The 16358-nt window shown below is 40.7% G+C and overlaps 2 pseudogenes; both read left to right on the forward strand.

Annotated features, from left to right (window-relative positions):
* Nucleotides 1-11398, forward strand: part of LOC149141133 (zinc finger CCCH domain-containing protein 17 pseudogene) — a 34473-nt pseudogene extending 23075 nt beyond the window's left edge.
* Nucleotides 11399-13603: 2205 nt separating this feature from the next.
* Nucleotides 13604-15070, forward strand: LOC149141134 (zinc finger CCCH domain-containing protein 17 pseudogene; annotated as a pseudogene).
* The last annotated feature ends 1288 nt before the right edge of the window (nt 15071-16358 follow it).

Raw genomic sequence — 16358 nt, forward strand, 5'->3', positions numbered from 1 at the left:
CTCCAAAAAACTTTCATTTGTACCTGTTTGAAAAGCTACCAATAACAACTGTTAACAACAGCAGGTATACAGAAAACAACTGGATGGACTAACTCTTACTTCAACAAAGAAACATATTTCACATCTTGTGAACCCTTCCTTGTCTTATATCTGCAGACAAATGATTGACTAGATAACAAGCCAATAAAACATGCCTTTAAAATAAATGACCCTTCAGGTCAAGCATGTAGAAAAAGAACTTTAGGACTCTTTTCCAAAATATGAAACACTTCATCATTATCTCCATTTTGGAGACCAAGTTAACTTCCCCCAAACCAAAATTACATGCATCTCATGCTCATGCATGCATTCCATCTTTCAACTTTCACTTAAGTACATTGTACTTTCGAAGCTGAAATGAACATACTGTTGCAGCAATAAAGTGAGTTTCCTACTCAACTTCTTTCTATTTACCATTTTGGTAAGATCCTGCAACTTGCATTTATTCCACAAAGAAATGCAAACAGATGCATCAAAGGACATGCAGTCTTAATTGGATAAGAATTCTAACCATTTCTTACCAATCCATTTCAAAGGTCCCTCCTTTGTTTGCACATCAACATCAATATGTGAATCATCCTAAACCACATCAATCGTGGAATCTTTATTTCCATTCCTACCATTTTCTTTTTCCATCTTCTTCTTGAGATTTGGTGGAAGCAGTGTTGGATTCAAAGTCCAACACCCTTCAGTAAGATGCCCTTGCTTATGGCAATAAGTGCAACACATGTGCATCCTTTTGACAACATGATTTGCCTTGTCCTGTGGACCTTTGGCTGCTTGCTTCTTTTCCTTCAAAAGTTTCCTGTATGTGTCCATCCTCTTCCAACATCTAGAAACATAATGGTTATCCAAACCACAAAAGGAACATGCAATTCTTTTTCCATGTTTTACAAAATCAAAAGGAATGTGTTTAGAACCAGATTTATACCTGCCTCTTTCACCTTTATTGCCTTCATGAGGAGGTGAGACAAATGAAGAAGTAGCTCCCTTTGGAACACTATCACTTTCTTCAAGGCTGTCAGAGTTTCCACAACCCTCTGGTTCAAGTATGTGCTTCTGAACACCTACATCATGCGAATGATGTTTCAAGCTATTGCATTCCTCCTGAATACAATCCTCACACTTCTGAGGTAGAGGACCTGCAATGAAACTCCTTTTGGGAACTGTTTCAATGGACTTCATGGCAGCTTTGGAACTCTCTCCATAAGACTGTCCATAACCAAGACCCAAATACTTAGGCCTTTCCTCAACCATTATTGGCTCAACAATACCTTGTGCATGTTTTCCCAATCCTTTTCCTTCATAGCCCATCTTGGACATTAGCTTGGAACCTATGCCTCTGGTATGTTTTTCAAAAGAACCAATATAAGAATTCTTAGAAGAATTTGAAGACAAACAGGAATGGTTTACCTCTTCTTCAAGCTGATACTTGGCCAAGGCTTCTTTTGCAACAAAGAGCTGTGATTCCAACTCATGCATCCTTTTCAGGTTCATATTTGCAATATGAAGTCGCCTCTCCATTTCCTGCAATTTGTCAGAAAGCAACTGCTTCTCTTCCTCCACAGAATTCAACTGCTCTCTAAGTAGGTTTATCTTCCTACCATCCTCATACATTTCTCTCACCATATCCATCATGTTGGACAATTATTGCTTCATATCTTCATCAAAGATTCTTGTGAAGAAAGAGGAATTTGAGGACTCACTTGTAGAATTTGTCATTATGCTAATGAACAAGAGAACTTCAAACAAGATTAATAAAGAGCTTACTCAAGCAACCTTTCGCAACAAACCTCTTGTGCTTCAAGGGTTGCTTTGAGGTCTTTTGGGGATAAGAAGAATGCCTTCAACCCTTCTTCCTTCTTGTCCCTCCTGGACTGAGCTATCAATAGCTTTCCCTTCACCTCTGCAAACTCAATCAATAGTCAGTCTGCAAACAAGCATACAATCAATCAAACAATCAATCTGTGAATGCCCAAACACCTTTTGGACAAGCAATCTTTGCCCTGTCAATCAAGCATTCTAATACAACCTTCTTTAAAGGTGGGGTTAATCAATCTTAAGCTCTGATACCACCTGATCTAAAAATGGGGCTCTCAGGATTCTTGTCTAACTCACAAGAACCTCTCCCACTTCCAAATCTTTAAATTTTCCCAAGTCTTAATGATTAACCAATGCAGCATTAAGAAATGCTTGAAAATAAGGTGTATGCTTGTATTTTTTTCAACTGATTATTTACTTTAAAATCTGTTGTTTGTGCTGATATGGGAATGTGCTTAACTAATATATAAATGAATATAATGGTAGTTAAAGCAACAGTGAAGCAAAACACATACGACAACAATATAATATGGAGTTCACCCTGATATCTTGGGCTACGTCTCCTTAAGCTCTAGTCAACTTGACTAGGCTCCTTCGGATTATGGCAACAGTTCTTTTACAAGTTCCACACTCAACTCCAATGTTTTACACAGGAACATTGGGCTCAAAACACTATCTTATCCCTTGGCTCTTGGAGCTCTTCAACTTTCTAGCTTTGGCTCTTGGCTCTGGCTTTGGCTCTTGCTCTGGCTCTAGCTCTAGCTCTTTGGCGCGAGCTCTGGTTCTGGCTCTCAGCTCTCGCTTCTGGTGCTCGCTCTGGCTCTTGGCTCTGGCTGTGGCTCGCGGCTCTCTACTCTGGCTTCTCTAAGCTCTTTCTCTCGGCCTTTGCATGCCTCTGTGAGTCGCTCGACCTCCAAGCAACTTCAACAACAATATGCTACTGTCAATTGAGCTCTCTGGCTTTTCACTCGACCTCCGAGTGACTCCAAAGACTCTTTGTGCATTTAGCTTTTTCTCGCTGTTCGCTCTCCTCTCTTCTTCTGTTCCCCCCTCTATCTCTGTCAGTCTGTGGCTTTAAGCCATCTGCTTCCTGACTGTTCGTTTCCACTTTCAGCTCTCTCATTCCTTGCCTTTGTCCGTTTGAATCCCTTCTTTCGGCTGTTATAGTCACTGCATCACACCTCACAAGGAAGTGGCCACCTATTCCGTAACGGATAAGTGTTAGGTTCACCGGAAACACTCGATTGTTTGAAATGGTCGTTATTTCTGTTTACTCCAAGAATGCTCGCGAAACACGAATCTCTGCCAACTCATCGTCCCCGTCGGACTTCAAATCTTTATGCGTCATAGCTTATTTCTCCCTCGGGTCCGGTCATCCATCGAGTGGAACCTCTACCACTGATCTGGAACCCCTAGATCCTATGGTCTTCGCTTATATCGCGTGGTTGAGTTGCTCAACCGTTAGTCCGCGATGTAAGTGGTTTTTCTCTCTCCCCACTGGACCCGCGCCATCAATGTATGGAATCGCTGGGTCCTTGGCCAAACCCGCTTACTACCCGAAATGCCTCCGATATTCCGCCGGTTTTGAGTGCGGGACCCGCCTGTCGGTTTTAGCGCTTTCCCATGGGTTTTCCAGTTTCCCTTGTGAATGAGCGCTCGGGGCTTTTCCTTCTTGAAGGGCTTTGCCCAGCGATACGTGATTAGCAATTGCGTGTCAGAAACAGCTTCTGTTTCTGGGTTTGAGCTTCCCAACTGCCATTTTTGTGCCATGCACAGTCTCTATAGGCCAACGGTCAAGCACTTTGACCAAAGGTCCTCGTTGCTCCGTGCTGACTGCAAATTACCATTATTCAGAGGTTATTTTTGATAAGCTCGATATCTACAAGACTTTTAACTTCAACATGAGTTTCTTTATAGAGTTTGGGTAACTTTAAGAGGGTTTAAGGATCCAATTCGGATCAAAGCTTCTATAAAATTCATATTAGAAGGCATACAATTTCCGTAGATTTTGATACCTGGTTTATTTTAACTTACATCTCACACCCTAGATAAAAGTAAGACCCTAAAAAGAAACCATAATTTGAACCAACTAAATTCCCCACAGGGGTTGCTAAAGGATTTATAATTCAGGTTAGGACCATTAGGGGTAGGCATCCCATAAGCCGCCATGGTCATGATACAAACATAGTTGTTGAATTTTTAGGGAGCTTAAAATCCTTCAATCATCCCACGGAAAATAATACCCGAGCATGGAAAATACCCAATTCAGAGGGGGTTCGGCTTAGGTCTAGTGTGTGCAATACTATTTGAGGCTACCCCACCCATCTAGTGCTTAGTACTGGTAATTGACTACCAAGAAGCTAAAGACTCAAATGCTCACATGGGACAAAGGTACTTTAGTGGCCAAAATCTAGGGCATCCTTTCCCTATAGGTGATGGTGCGGGCAACACTTGAGCCTCATTTTCGTTACCTTCGTTGACTCTTTGACTGTTGGAAAGCATCACCAGTTCTTTCAGGACATTGCCCCAGTACCCATAAGAAGATATATTTGCAAGGACCAGTTACTTTGAGAGTGGTAAGGACGATTAGCTCTTCATAGGATCTTTTATCATACACAAAAACAAATAAAAACCATTTTTTGTTTGATTGATCACATAGGCTAAAGTTAAAGGGAAAGTAATCTTTTTATTTTCGCTTTGTTTTATGTATGTGATTTATTTTCTTTAAAGAATCATCTCCTTCCCTCACCATATACAAATTAGAACACACTCTAATTGACACCATAGGGGACCCCACAACTCCCTGTTGATCTAGACATTTGTTAAACCTTCCCCCATTACGGGAGGTGTGCTAGGCATCCCGCCGTTTAAGCGCAGAGTACGTCACACAAATACCATTATAGGATCTTCCTTTATAAGTGCATCTTTGGTCAGGACCCCTCCCCATCAAAGCACACCTTTCATGACCCCACAAGGTTCCCCACATGCTACCTCTTTGTGAAGCCCACATACCACTCCTCCGGAAAGTCCACGAGACACCCACCTAGGTAGTTCTCCTGACACTTCTGCATAGAGGACGACCTTTACATATAACTATCCAAAATCATTTCATGATGGAAGAAAACTCATAGATCCCATTCTTGGCTTCTTTAGACCTTCTTGGCTTCTTTAGACCTGCTAGATTTGAGTAAGCTAACCAATGACTCGACAACACTTAGCCAAAATTGGCCAGCCATGCCCACTAAGCTCCCTTTGGACATTCCAAAATTCAAAGGGAAACATGGAGAAGACCATGGGGGATTCACTCAGTGTACCTCTGACATATCACATGCATTCATGGCATATTAAACAATACCCTTAATTTAACTACATATTGGAAAATCCCTCTAAAAATCACATTATTTATCCCCTACCAATATGAACCCAATATAGCTTCCCAATTAAAAAAATCCCTACTTTCACTAGATATTGTATGTATCCATTTTTTGATTAACATTTTTTATAGCAGTTTATATTTTTTCATTAACTTTGAGCTCCATTTTTTATATTTTCCAGTATAAAAACCCTTTAACCCTATTTACCCCCCAATATATTATGTCATTTTTTCCTCAATATATAGCCCCCAATATGAACCCACGTGGTATGATATTGCTCCCTCGGTGAAGTCCCTGTGGAGAAGAACCACGAAACCATGTCATGACTTTTCAATTATGGTGTTCATCTAATAATATCAAAGACGATGCTATTTGATTATGACTATTTCAACTCACCCTTACTAGGCCAATAGCAAAATGGTACAATGACCAGCCTTCTACATGACATGGAAACTTTAGCTCCATAGCTACAACATTCATCACATTCTTCCAGCTCCCAGTTCGTCATGACTCAAGCCTGGAACTCCTCACCCACTTCAAACAAACACCTGCTACACACATATCATATCATATACATGAATGGCAGAAATTTCGTAGCTTGTGTAAAGCAAATTTTGAAGACAAAGCCCTCCTCAACTTATTTTTGAGATCCCTCCCATCGAAAATTTCAAAAGATGTGGAAATTTCATCCCTACATAACGAGCAACCCCCGCGGGCACCAGTAAGGGGAAACTCTAACTGGAATCAAAACCAGGGGCCAAAAAATAACAACCCATAGAGGGAAAACAAGAACAAAATTCTATGGTCTAATCATTCTTGTGCCATCTATGGGGAATATGGTCATTATACCCATCATTGTCCTCAACTCCTTGAGTTGAAAATGATACAGGACAATAGGGGGTAGGGAGGGCAACATACTACAGTAATGAAAGACCCTTTCCCCCATCAGGTAGTGGTTAACACTCAAAAACAACCATCCCATCCACATCCTTCTGAAGGGAACCCCCATAATAATTCTAATCATGACATTTTCATGACAGGAGAAGACATTCTCCTGCAAACGCAAAATATAAGTTATGAATCTCCCCCAAAACCCAACCCATCCACCTCAACCACAGAAACACCTACAACGTCATTGACCATTCCTCGACTTCCTATAGAAACCATGCCGAAGATGGTTAAAGGACCTTTACAGTGAGCAATACATAACTCAAAAGTTGATCATAACTATAGCATAGTCAACGAATTAGCACATTGTCCCTCAGCTATGTCAGCACTAGAGGTCCTACAAACATTCCCAACCCAAGGAAAATCCCTACTTTCCGCTCTAGGTGCAATTGACCCAGCCAATTCTCTCTTAATGGTCTTTGACTTCGATAAAGATACCCCACGACTACCATCAACTATTTCTTTTCAAATCCCAGTCTTAGTCCAGAATATCACCATCCATCATTGCATTGTCAATGAAGGGGCATCCACATGTATAATTTCAAAATCTATTTGGAAGAAACTAGGATCCCCTGAACTCAAACCTTCTGACATCACTCTTAGAGCATATGAAGGGCACCCTTCAACTCCCGTAGGCTTATACCAAGGCATTCCAGTATAGCTAGTCAACAAAACCGTGCTAATTGATATAGAAGTGTTGGACAGTTAGTTGGATTACAATATCATGTTGGGTTGAAGTTACATGTATGAAATGTTAGTGGTTGCCTCATCTGTATTTAGGGTAATTATGTTCCCCGATGACAGAAGAATCATTACAATAGATAAACTCACATATTATGAGAAGAAGACATTACCTACACCAGATGGTGTGTTACCTTTCATATCATCTTCCCCTTAATGGATCACCAATTACACTGAAGTTATCCCAGGCCAATTTAATCCATCAACACTCCTAGGGACATTCCCAGGAGACCCTCCTGTGATAGAGGGGATATCTCCAACCATAGGAGCATAAGTGTGCATGATGAGTTCATCAAACACCCCCCAAGCTTAAGAACCAGTTTCAGATACCAACAATAATGTTGTTATCGATCCTACTTTCTTACCATATGCCATGACTCAAACACCCTTCTTATTCCCCCCACCTGGTTTTGTCTCGCACCAAGTCATCGCAACACTCTCATTGCCCTGTATGGCTCTGGCAATACCAATATGGTATCTAGCCATGTCAGCAAGATTGGGTATCACTTTAACATGCGTCAGTCCTATTCCTCCTTAGGATAGCACACCACAACAAGTAGCGCCTGCACCGACACCATCCGGTGCCAAAAAAAGGGATAAGCAAAAAGGAAAGAAGGTGGAAGCTTCAAAAACTCCCTCCTCTAGGGTCCCTCAACCCTGTGCTTTGTGTGAAATAGTTTGGCACCCCACCAATATTTTCCCTAATTTAGACGAGCTCAAAGCTCTTTTGAATGCCCCAAAAGTGCTAGTAAACCCTCCTCCCCCTGGTAGATAAAAGAGCACACCCATGCATCATAAGGCATTGCACACCAACCATGCATGTTCCATATGTGCAAACTACAGGCATTACACTCATCATTTGCCCAAAATCCCTCGATATGAGGATGCATTAGGTTCACTCACCCAAACTAATACCCCATTACTCCTAGCAGAGGATGGGTCCAAACCATTTTTTACATCACGAGGGAACAATCTTCTTGCTCTTATCACTCTTTTGGTCCCTCAACCTCCCGCCATGATCGAAGGCCACCCAGATCAGTGACACCCCTACATACACCCATATGCGCTTTATGCGATGGACTAAATCATTTGATCAGCCAATGCCCAGACACAAACATCGCACTTTCCATATTTTTGCAGGAAATCATCACATGTGACACTTCCCCCATGTCTCTTGATTCCTCTCTATGCTGGGATTCATGTGACGATTCATCGTTGAGAATTATAATTTAGCCAGATTAGATATCGAACCATTGAATCACACCACACCACAAGATAATGAAGCATATAGGTCCATTTTATATATGTTTGAAGAAAAACAGCCACCAACAGTTCAACAAGGCCCCCATCATTACATCTCCTCTCACCATCATCAGTCTAGATCAGGAAAAAAATGATCTAAGGTCGTCTGGAAAAAAAGATCACCCCTCACATGTGCCCTATGTGATAAACCCAACCACTTGGTAAATCAATGTCATGAATTCAATAAGTTTAATAACATCTTCCATTTAATGGTCCAAATTCCACAAATACATCTCTCCAATCAAGAGAAAATCACACATTGTTATTGTCGCATCTTCTCTCAATCACATCATACAAGGAACTGCTAGTACCTTCCATGTTTTCATGCAATGAGAGAAGCATTGAGGCAAACCCACAATAGGAGTTCACATCAGGCCAATACTAAGTTCCATACATGGTTACCACCCCAAGATGCCCCATATCATGACATCAACCTGGCGTCATCGTCTCATACTATGAGCAATACCACCACCCATACTATCTATTTGGTTAGTACTAGTCTAGTGTGCAGTATTTGCACCAGTACCTCTCATAGTGTTGAGACATGTCATATGTTACAAACATTTCCAACAAAAGATACTTTTTCACCTTGTACACCAATAAGGGTTCAATAACTACCTCCCACTCGTTATAAACCCACCATAACTGGACTTATACCACCACATAATGCTGATGACACACAACACCATATATGATTCATTTCCTCATCCGTAGGAACCCTAATTCATTCTGTCTTCTCATCATTTTTTGGTGTTGAGACTGGAAAACCCACCACACCAGTGGTAAAACCACCGATGGTGCAGACCTATCGCATATGCACATTTTCAACCTTTCTTGGTTCTACAACATCAACCAACAAATCATACTAATGCTTGTCTACTAGAATAACTAAGTCTGAACCCTAACCTCAAGGCCTAGCACAAGCCAAGTCAATGCTAGATAATATTTTTCACTTAGATGAAGATATTCTAGAGGCCCTGACAGATCCCAAATGTCCATGGGATGCCATGCACCATCGTTTATTTTTTATACCTGAAAAAATGTTTGTGCCTACTAGTGCACCAAATGACAACATATATGCTATAGAGTCAAAATATTTCCTACCATCAAGGTAACTATTTTGAACAAACCTGGTAAATTCAAAGAGATATCCCTGGGGGTAACATGCTCTCTAGAGGAAATAACTGCATACACATCCTTGTTTGAAGAATACAAGGATATTTTTTCATGGGATTACTCTGAGATGCCAGGGATCAGTCCCACTATTGTGGAACACCATATTGACACGTGGCATGATGCCCATACCGTTAGGTAGAAACAACATCAGTTACACCCTTCTAATGTAGAAGAAATCAAATAGGAAATCGATAAACTCCACAAAGCTGGTGTTATCACTGAAAATGATGTTGTCACAATTTTTCTAGATTAGCTTAAAGATTGGGTGTTTTCGCAGCGCCTGAATTATTTTAGCAGTTTCGCAGCGCTGCCTGTTTGCGTGGTTTCGTAGCGTGCTACGAAATTGGGAATTGGTTCGAGTTCTAAGTGAAGGTCCAAATCCTAGCATGCCTATTGTATAGAGTTTTGTTTCCCTCCAGGAATGTTGATGAGAGCAGTGACAGTGTGTCCAAGGAGGCACCCTATGATGATGCAGCTATTGTGGGATTGGCATCAAGTACATTAATGGAGTTATCTCTGAATTCTGGCTCATGGGTGATTTATCTCCTACAAAGAAGAATCCCTCCCCTGGTTACTCTGGTGACATTGAAGTGCAATCAGAAGATCAGTCAAAGCCAGTGGAGGGGATTGATGCAAATTTACATTTACTATCAAAATTTCATCTAAGATTTTAATTGATACAACTGGAGATAGTGCGCCATTTAAGGAATGGTTAGACATATTTCTGGATGACACTAGTTCAAACTTTTAAAGTGTGTTAGCTGAGGAGGACACAATTCACACACAGGTTGATGCTATGCCAGACACTCCAAGGATGCAATGTGAATCTGTTTTTCTTTATATGATAGTCTTGTCTTTATGTGGCTCGAACTGATATTTGAAGTGGACTATTGATTTCTTTGTGCACCTGTAACAAAAAGGATAAAGCATGCCGTTATTGGCTTGCAGGCAATTGCAAGTATGCAAAAGACGACTGCAGATATCTGCAATCCCATTTTATTGGAGGTTCCGATGTCACTTTCATGACTAAGCTGGTTGGCCACGATAACAAGCCTATTCGAGGAATTGCTTTTCTTTCGCATTTAGGCTCTGCCAAACTCTATTCTGTTGGCCGACATAATAAGCTTATAGCCTGGGACTGCCATACAGGACAGGGAACAAATATCCCCTTAGGCGACGACAGTGGAGTTGGATGCCTTCTAAGTGAAGGTCCGTGGCTTTTTGTCGGCCTTCGTAATGCCGTCAAGGCTTTGAATACCGTCAACTTGACAGAGCTATTACTAGACAGCCCTAATGGACAAGTGCATGCTCTGGCGATCGCTGATCAAATGATTTTGGCTGGAACACATGATGGCACCATTTTAGCATGGAAGTTTAATCCTACAACCAATACATTTGACCCTGCAACTTCCCTCACAGGGCATATGTTGCCTGTTGTCTCATTAGTCTCACAGAAAGACAAACTTTACTCTGCCTCTATGGACCACACAATAAAAGTTTGGGACCTGGAAACTTTTCAATGTATCCAAACCTTGAGAAATCACACATCAGTTGTAATGTCTCTTCTTTGTTGGGACCAATTTCTCTTGTCGTGTTCTTTGGATGGCACAGTGAAGGTTTGGGCTGCTACATCAACTATAGCTCTTGAAGAGATTTACACTCGTATTGAAGAACATGGTGTTCTTGCGCTGTGCATAATGAATGATGAACAAGCCAAACCTATTTTGCTTTGTTCATGCAATGATAAGAGTGTGCGCCTTTATGACTTGCCATCGTTTCATGAACGAGGTAGAGTATTCTCAAGAAATGAAGTGCGAGCACTTCAGATTGGACCTGGTGGATTATTTTTCACTGGTGATGGAATGGAGCATATCATGGTACCGGTGAATGAGGGAGGTCGAGAGCACCATAAGACGGTTATTGAAGTTGGAGCCCGAATCAAATCCAGTTTGGCATTATTGTCGATATTCAGAAATACAGAATTCGTGGTCTCTTAGAAGGCGGCGCATTTGATCATGAGGTGCTGTTGGATACTTTATAGAAAAACAGTGTTGTTTTGGGCCATTGTAAGACCTTTTTGACAGTAATAGTAAAACAGAGTTATTCTCTTCTCAAGATTCTCGAAGGATTGTCATGATCAAATGTAGTGATGATGTGTTGTACTTTATGTTATTTTATGGTTTTGTTGTATGCAATCACTCAGAATTCATAAATATATGCTCTGACTTCCTGTGTATACAGCAAGCTATGTTTTGGTGAAATATGTTTGACATGTAATGCTAAGAGCCTTGATTTCTATGAGGTCACTGTGTTTTCCTTGTTTACTTGATATTATAGACTCCATAGCCCAATGAGAGCCAGTTTGATGTGTTTCCAACCAGTTATGCTTTCATAAGTGAATAAAGAGTTAGCCATCTAGTGTTTGAAGGATTTTATCAAGAGTTGTGAGAGAGCCCTCTCTGATTAGGAAGGCTAATTCCTAATCGAAAGTATGGTCTGAAACAGTTACATGAAACTTGGCTTGGTTGCAGCCCCTAGTACTGGTTTTGTGATAACATTTTGGTGCGTCTGCCGGGAGCTTAAGATTGAATTTCTGAAGGTAGCAGGAGTTCAAATGATTTTCAAGGCTGCAAAACTACCTTGGCGACTCCATTGTTGAAGAATTCAAGGTTTATACATTCATGGTGATTCCACTGGAGCTATGAAAGACCCAGAAGCTGCCATTATTTGTTCAAGGTATGCATGTATAGATTTCTCAGGACTTCATGGTTTCCCAAACCATTTTCCCAAGGATGTTTATTTTCTAAAGAATGGTCCAAAATACAACGGAGAAGATTTGAGTTTAACCTTGGATCATATCTCATATTTTTGTCATTTTGCTGAGGTTCTTAGAATTAAACATGAAGATATTTGCATAAGGTTATTTTATGATTCTTTCCAAGGGAAATGCAAACAGTGGGTTGAATGCTTGCCTGCCAAGTCCATTAAGTCATTGCCAGAATTTTGGCTTTTGTTCTTGGAGGAATGGATAGATAGGCCAGAGGTGGAAGTAAAATCTCCTTCAGTTGAAGGTTTTAAAAGTGGAATGATGATCATAATAAAGAAGAAACAAATGAATCTTTTTCTTTGTCCTTGTCCTCATATCTGGAATCTTTTGACTGCAAGTCAGAGGATAAGATGAAATTTTTTGATGAATTTTCCAAAGACATTGAGAAAGAAATTGAAGGTTTAGAAGGACAAATTCAGGAATATAATTTTCATGATCATGATCATTATTCTCAGAAATATTTTATGGCTGAGCGCAAGGAGACTATGCTGGTTCCCCTCTCTTTTACGTTTGAGGAACTGAACACTGTGGTTGAAGATCAGTTTGCACAGCTGGAAAGTGTCGTGGAAGGACAAGCTGATCATGTGTTTTGGGATCCTATAGCTGATTACATGGAAGAGTTTTATTCTCCAGTGTTTCAGCTTACCTATGAAGATCAGAGACAGTTTCAGTGGCAGTGGTCATTACATTATCACATTGGCTCTGAAATCCGATGCAGTCAAAGACATTTTCAGTGGCAGCTGTCATCTCACTATCACATTGGCGCTGAACTTCGGGACAGGCAAAGAAGTCAAATGTCAGATAAAGCAAATGACTGGCTGCATTGGAAGTTTCATATTGATTGAGCTGAGGAAAGTTTAAATGGTTAGGGTAGGTAGGTAGGTAAATTGCAAATAAGCTCAAGGTTGGCTGAGCATTTATTTTTCAGTAGCATTAGTTTCTTTCTCCTACAGTCATGCTTGTCAAGCAAATTTCTGTTTGTTACAAATGGGTAAGGCACTGGAGCTGCGTGTTCTTAGCGCACCACAAGGGCACACTATCCCTAGTGGAGCCACTGTTATCACTGAAAATGATGTTGTCACAATTTTTCTAGATTAGCTTAAAGATTGGGTGTTTTCGCAGCGCCTGAATTATTTTAGCAGTTTCGCAGCGCTGCCTGTTTGCGTGGTTTCGTAGCGTGCTACGAAATTGGGAATTGGTTCGAGTTCTAAGTGAAGGTCCAAATCCTAGCATGCCTATTGTATAGAGTTTTGTTTCCCTCCAGGAATGTTGATGAGAGCAGTGACAGTGTGTCCAAGGAGGCACCCTATGATGATGCAGCTATTGTGGGATTGGCATCAAGTACATTAACGGAGTTATCTCTGAATTCTGGCTCATGGGTGATTTATCTCCTACAAAGAAGAATCCCTCCCCTGGTTACTCTGGTGACATTGAAGTGCAATCAGAAGATCAGTCAAAGCCAGTGGAGGGGATTGATGCAAATTTACATTTACTATCAAAATTTCATCTAAGATTTTAATTGATACAACTGGAGATAGTGCGCCATTTAAGGAATGGTTAGACATATTTCTGGATGACACTAGTTCAAACTTTTAAAGTGTGTTAGCTGAGGAGGACACAATTCACACACAGGTTGATGCTATGCCAGACACTCCAAGGATGCAATGTGAATCTGTTTTTCTTTATATGATAGTCTTGTCTTTATGTGGCTCGAACTGATATTTGAAGTGGACTATTGATTTCTTTGTGCACCTGTAACAAAAAGGATAAAGCATGCCGTTATTGGCTTGCAGGCAATTGCAAGTATGCAAAAGACGACTGCAGATATCTGCAATCCCATTTTATTGGAGGTTCCGATGTCACTTTCATGACTAAGCTGGTTGGCCACGATAACAAGCCTATTCGAGGAATTGCTTTTCTTTCGCATTTAGGCTCTGCCAAACTCTATTCTGTTGGCCGACATAATAAGCTTATAGCCTGGGACTGCCATACAGGACAGGGAACAAATATCCCCTTAGGCGACGACAGTGGAGTTGGATGCCTTCTAAGTGAAGGTCCGTGGCTTTTTGTCGGCCTTCGTAATGCCGTCAAGGCTTTGAATACCGTCAACTTGACAGAGCTATTACTAGACAGCCCTAATGGACAAGTGCATGCTCTGGCGATCGCTGATCAAATGATTTTGGTTGGAACACATGATGGCACCATTTTAGCATGGAAGTTTAATCCTACAACCAATACATTTGACCCTGCAACTTCCCTCACAGGGCATATGTTGCCTGTTGTCTCATTAGTCTCACAGAAAGACAAACTTTACTCTGCCTCTATGGACCACACAATAAAAGTTTGGGACCTGGAAACTTTTCAATGTATCCAAACCTTGAGAAATCACACATCAGTTGTAATGTCTCTTCTTTGTTGGGACCAATTTCTCTTGTCGTGTTCTTTGGATGGCACAGTGAAGGTTTGGGCTGCTACATCAACTATAGCTCTTGAAGAGATTTACACTCGTATTGAAGAACATGGTGTTCTTGCGCTGTGCATAATGAATGATGAACAAGCCAAACCTATTTTGCTTTGTTCATGCAATGATAAGAGTGTGCGCCTTTATGACTTGCCATCGTTTCATGAACGAGGTAGAGTATTCTCAAGAAATGAAGTGCGAGCACTTCAGATTGGACCTGGTGGATTATTTTTCACTGGTGATGGAATGGAGCATATCATGGTACCGGTGAATGAGGGAGGTCGAGAGCACCATAAGACGGTTATTGAAGTTGGAGCCCGAATCAAATCCAGTTTGGCATTATTGTCGATATTCAGAAATACAGAATTCGTGGTCTCTTAGAAGGCGGCGTATTTGATCATGAGGTGCTGTTGGATACTTTATAGAAAAACAGTGTTGTTTTGGGCCATTGTAAGACCTTTTTGACAGTAATAGTAAAACAGAGTTATTCTCTTCTCAAGATTCTCGAAGGATTGTCATGATCAAATGTAGTGATGATGTGTTGTACTTTATGTTATTTTATGGTTTTGTTGTATGCAATCACTCAGAATTCATAAATATATGCTCTGACTTCCTGTGTATACAGCAAGCTATGTTTTGGTGAAATATGTTTGACATGTAATGCTAAGAGCCTTGATTTCTATGAGGTCACTGTGTTTTCCTTGTTTACTTGATATTATAGACTCCATAGCCCAATGAGAGCCAGTTTGATGTGTTTCCAACCAGTTATGCTTTCATAAGTGAATAAAGAGTTAGCCATCTAGTGTTTGAAGGATTTTATCAAGAGTTGTGAGAGAGCCCTCTCTGATTAGGAAGGCTAATTCCTAATCTAAAGTATGGTCTGAAACAGTTACATGAAACTTGGCTTGGTTGCAGCCCCTAGTACTGGTTTTGTGATAACAGCTGGGTTCATCTATCCTATCGCTTACACATCTTGGGTTTCTAACCTTATACCATCATGAAAAAATAGGGCACCATCCACATTTGTATTGATTTCTGAGATCTGGACAAAGCTTGTCCTAAAGAAAATTACCTTACACCATTTACTGACCAAATCATCGATCCTTCATGGATGAGTTCTCTGGGTATAACCAGATCTAGATTCGCCATACAGATCAGTACAAAACCACATTCACAACCCCTTGGGGTACATTTGCATACCAAGTTATGCCTTTTTGTCTTAAAAATTATGGTGCCACCTTCGAACGAGCCATGAATTACATCTTCCACAATTTGGCTCATCTTATCCTCACCTATTTGGATGACCTTATAATACGATCCAAGAATCGTGATAACCACTTGGAGGATCTCCACGTGATTTTTCAAAGATTTCAACAATATAACCTATTGTCACCTACTACATCTTTTTCAAATTGTGTCAAATGTTGGCCAGAAAGGGAGATGATGTGCAAAAAGTCCAAAGAGGATAAAAAATATTAGAGGCTGAAAGCACAAGGAGGAGGCAAAAACCAAAGGCCTAAGTTTCAAAGACAAAAGGAAAACGAGATTTAAAGAGGAGTGCCGAAATTAGGGACCTAATCACATAGGATATCGATATCAGGAAGGCTAGCAGGAAGTCATATCGGAGGTATACATTTAAGAGGAAGAGGCATTTGGAACTCTATTTTAT

Source organism: Pinus tabuliformis, chromosome X (assembly GCF_031772625.1).
Source record: "Pinus tabuliformis cultivar Carrire ecotype Pingquan chromosome X, CPIR1, whole genome shotgun sequence".
Lineage (NCBI taxonomy): Eukaryota > Viridiplantae > Streptophyta > Pinopsida > Pinales > Pinaceae > Pinus > Pinus tabuliformis.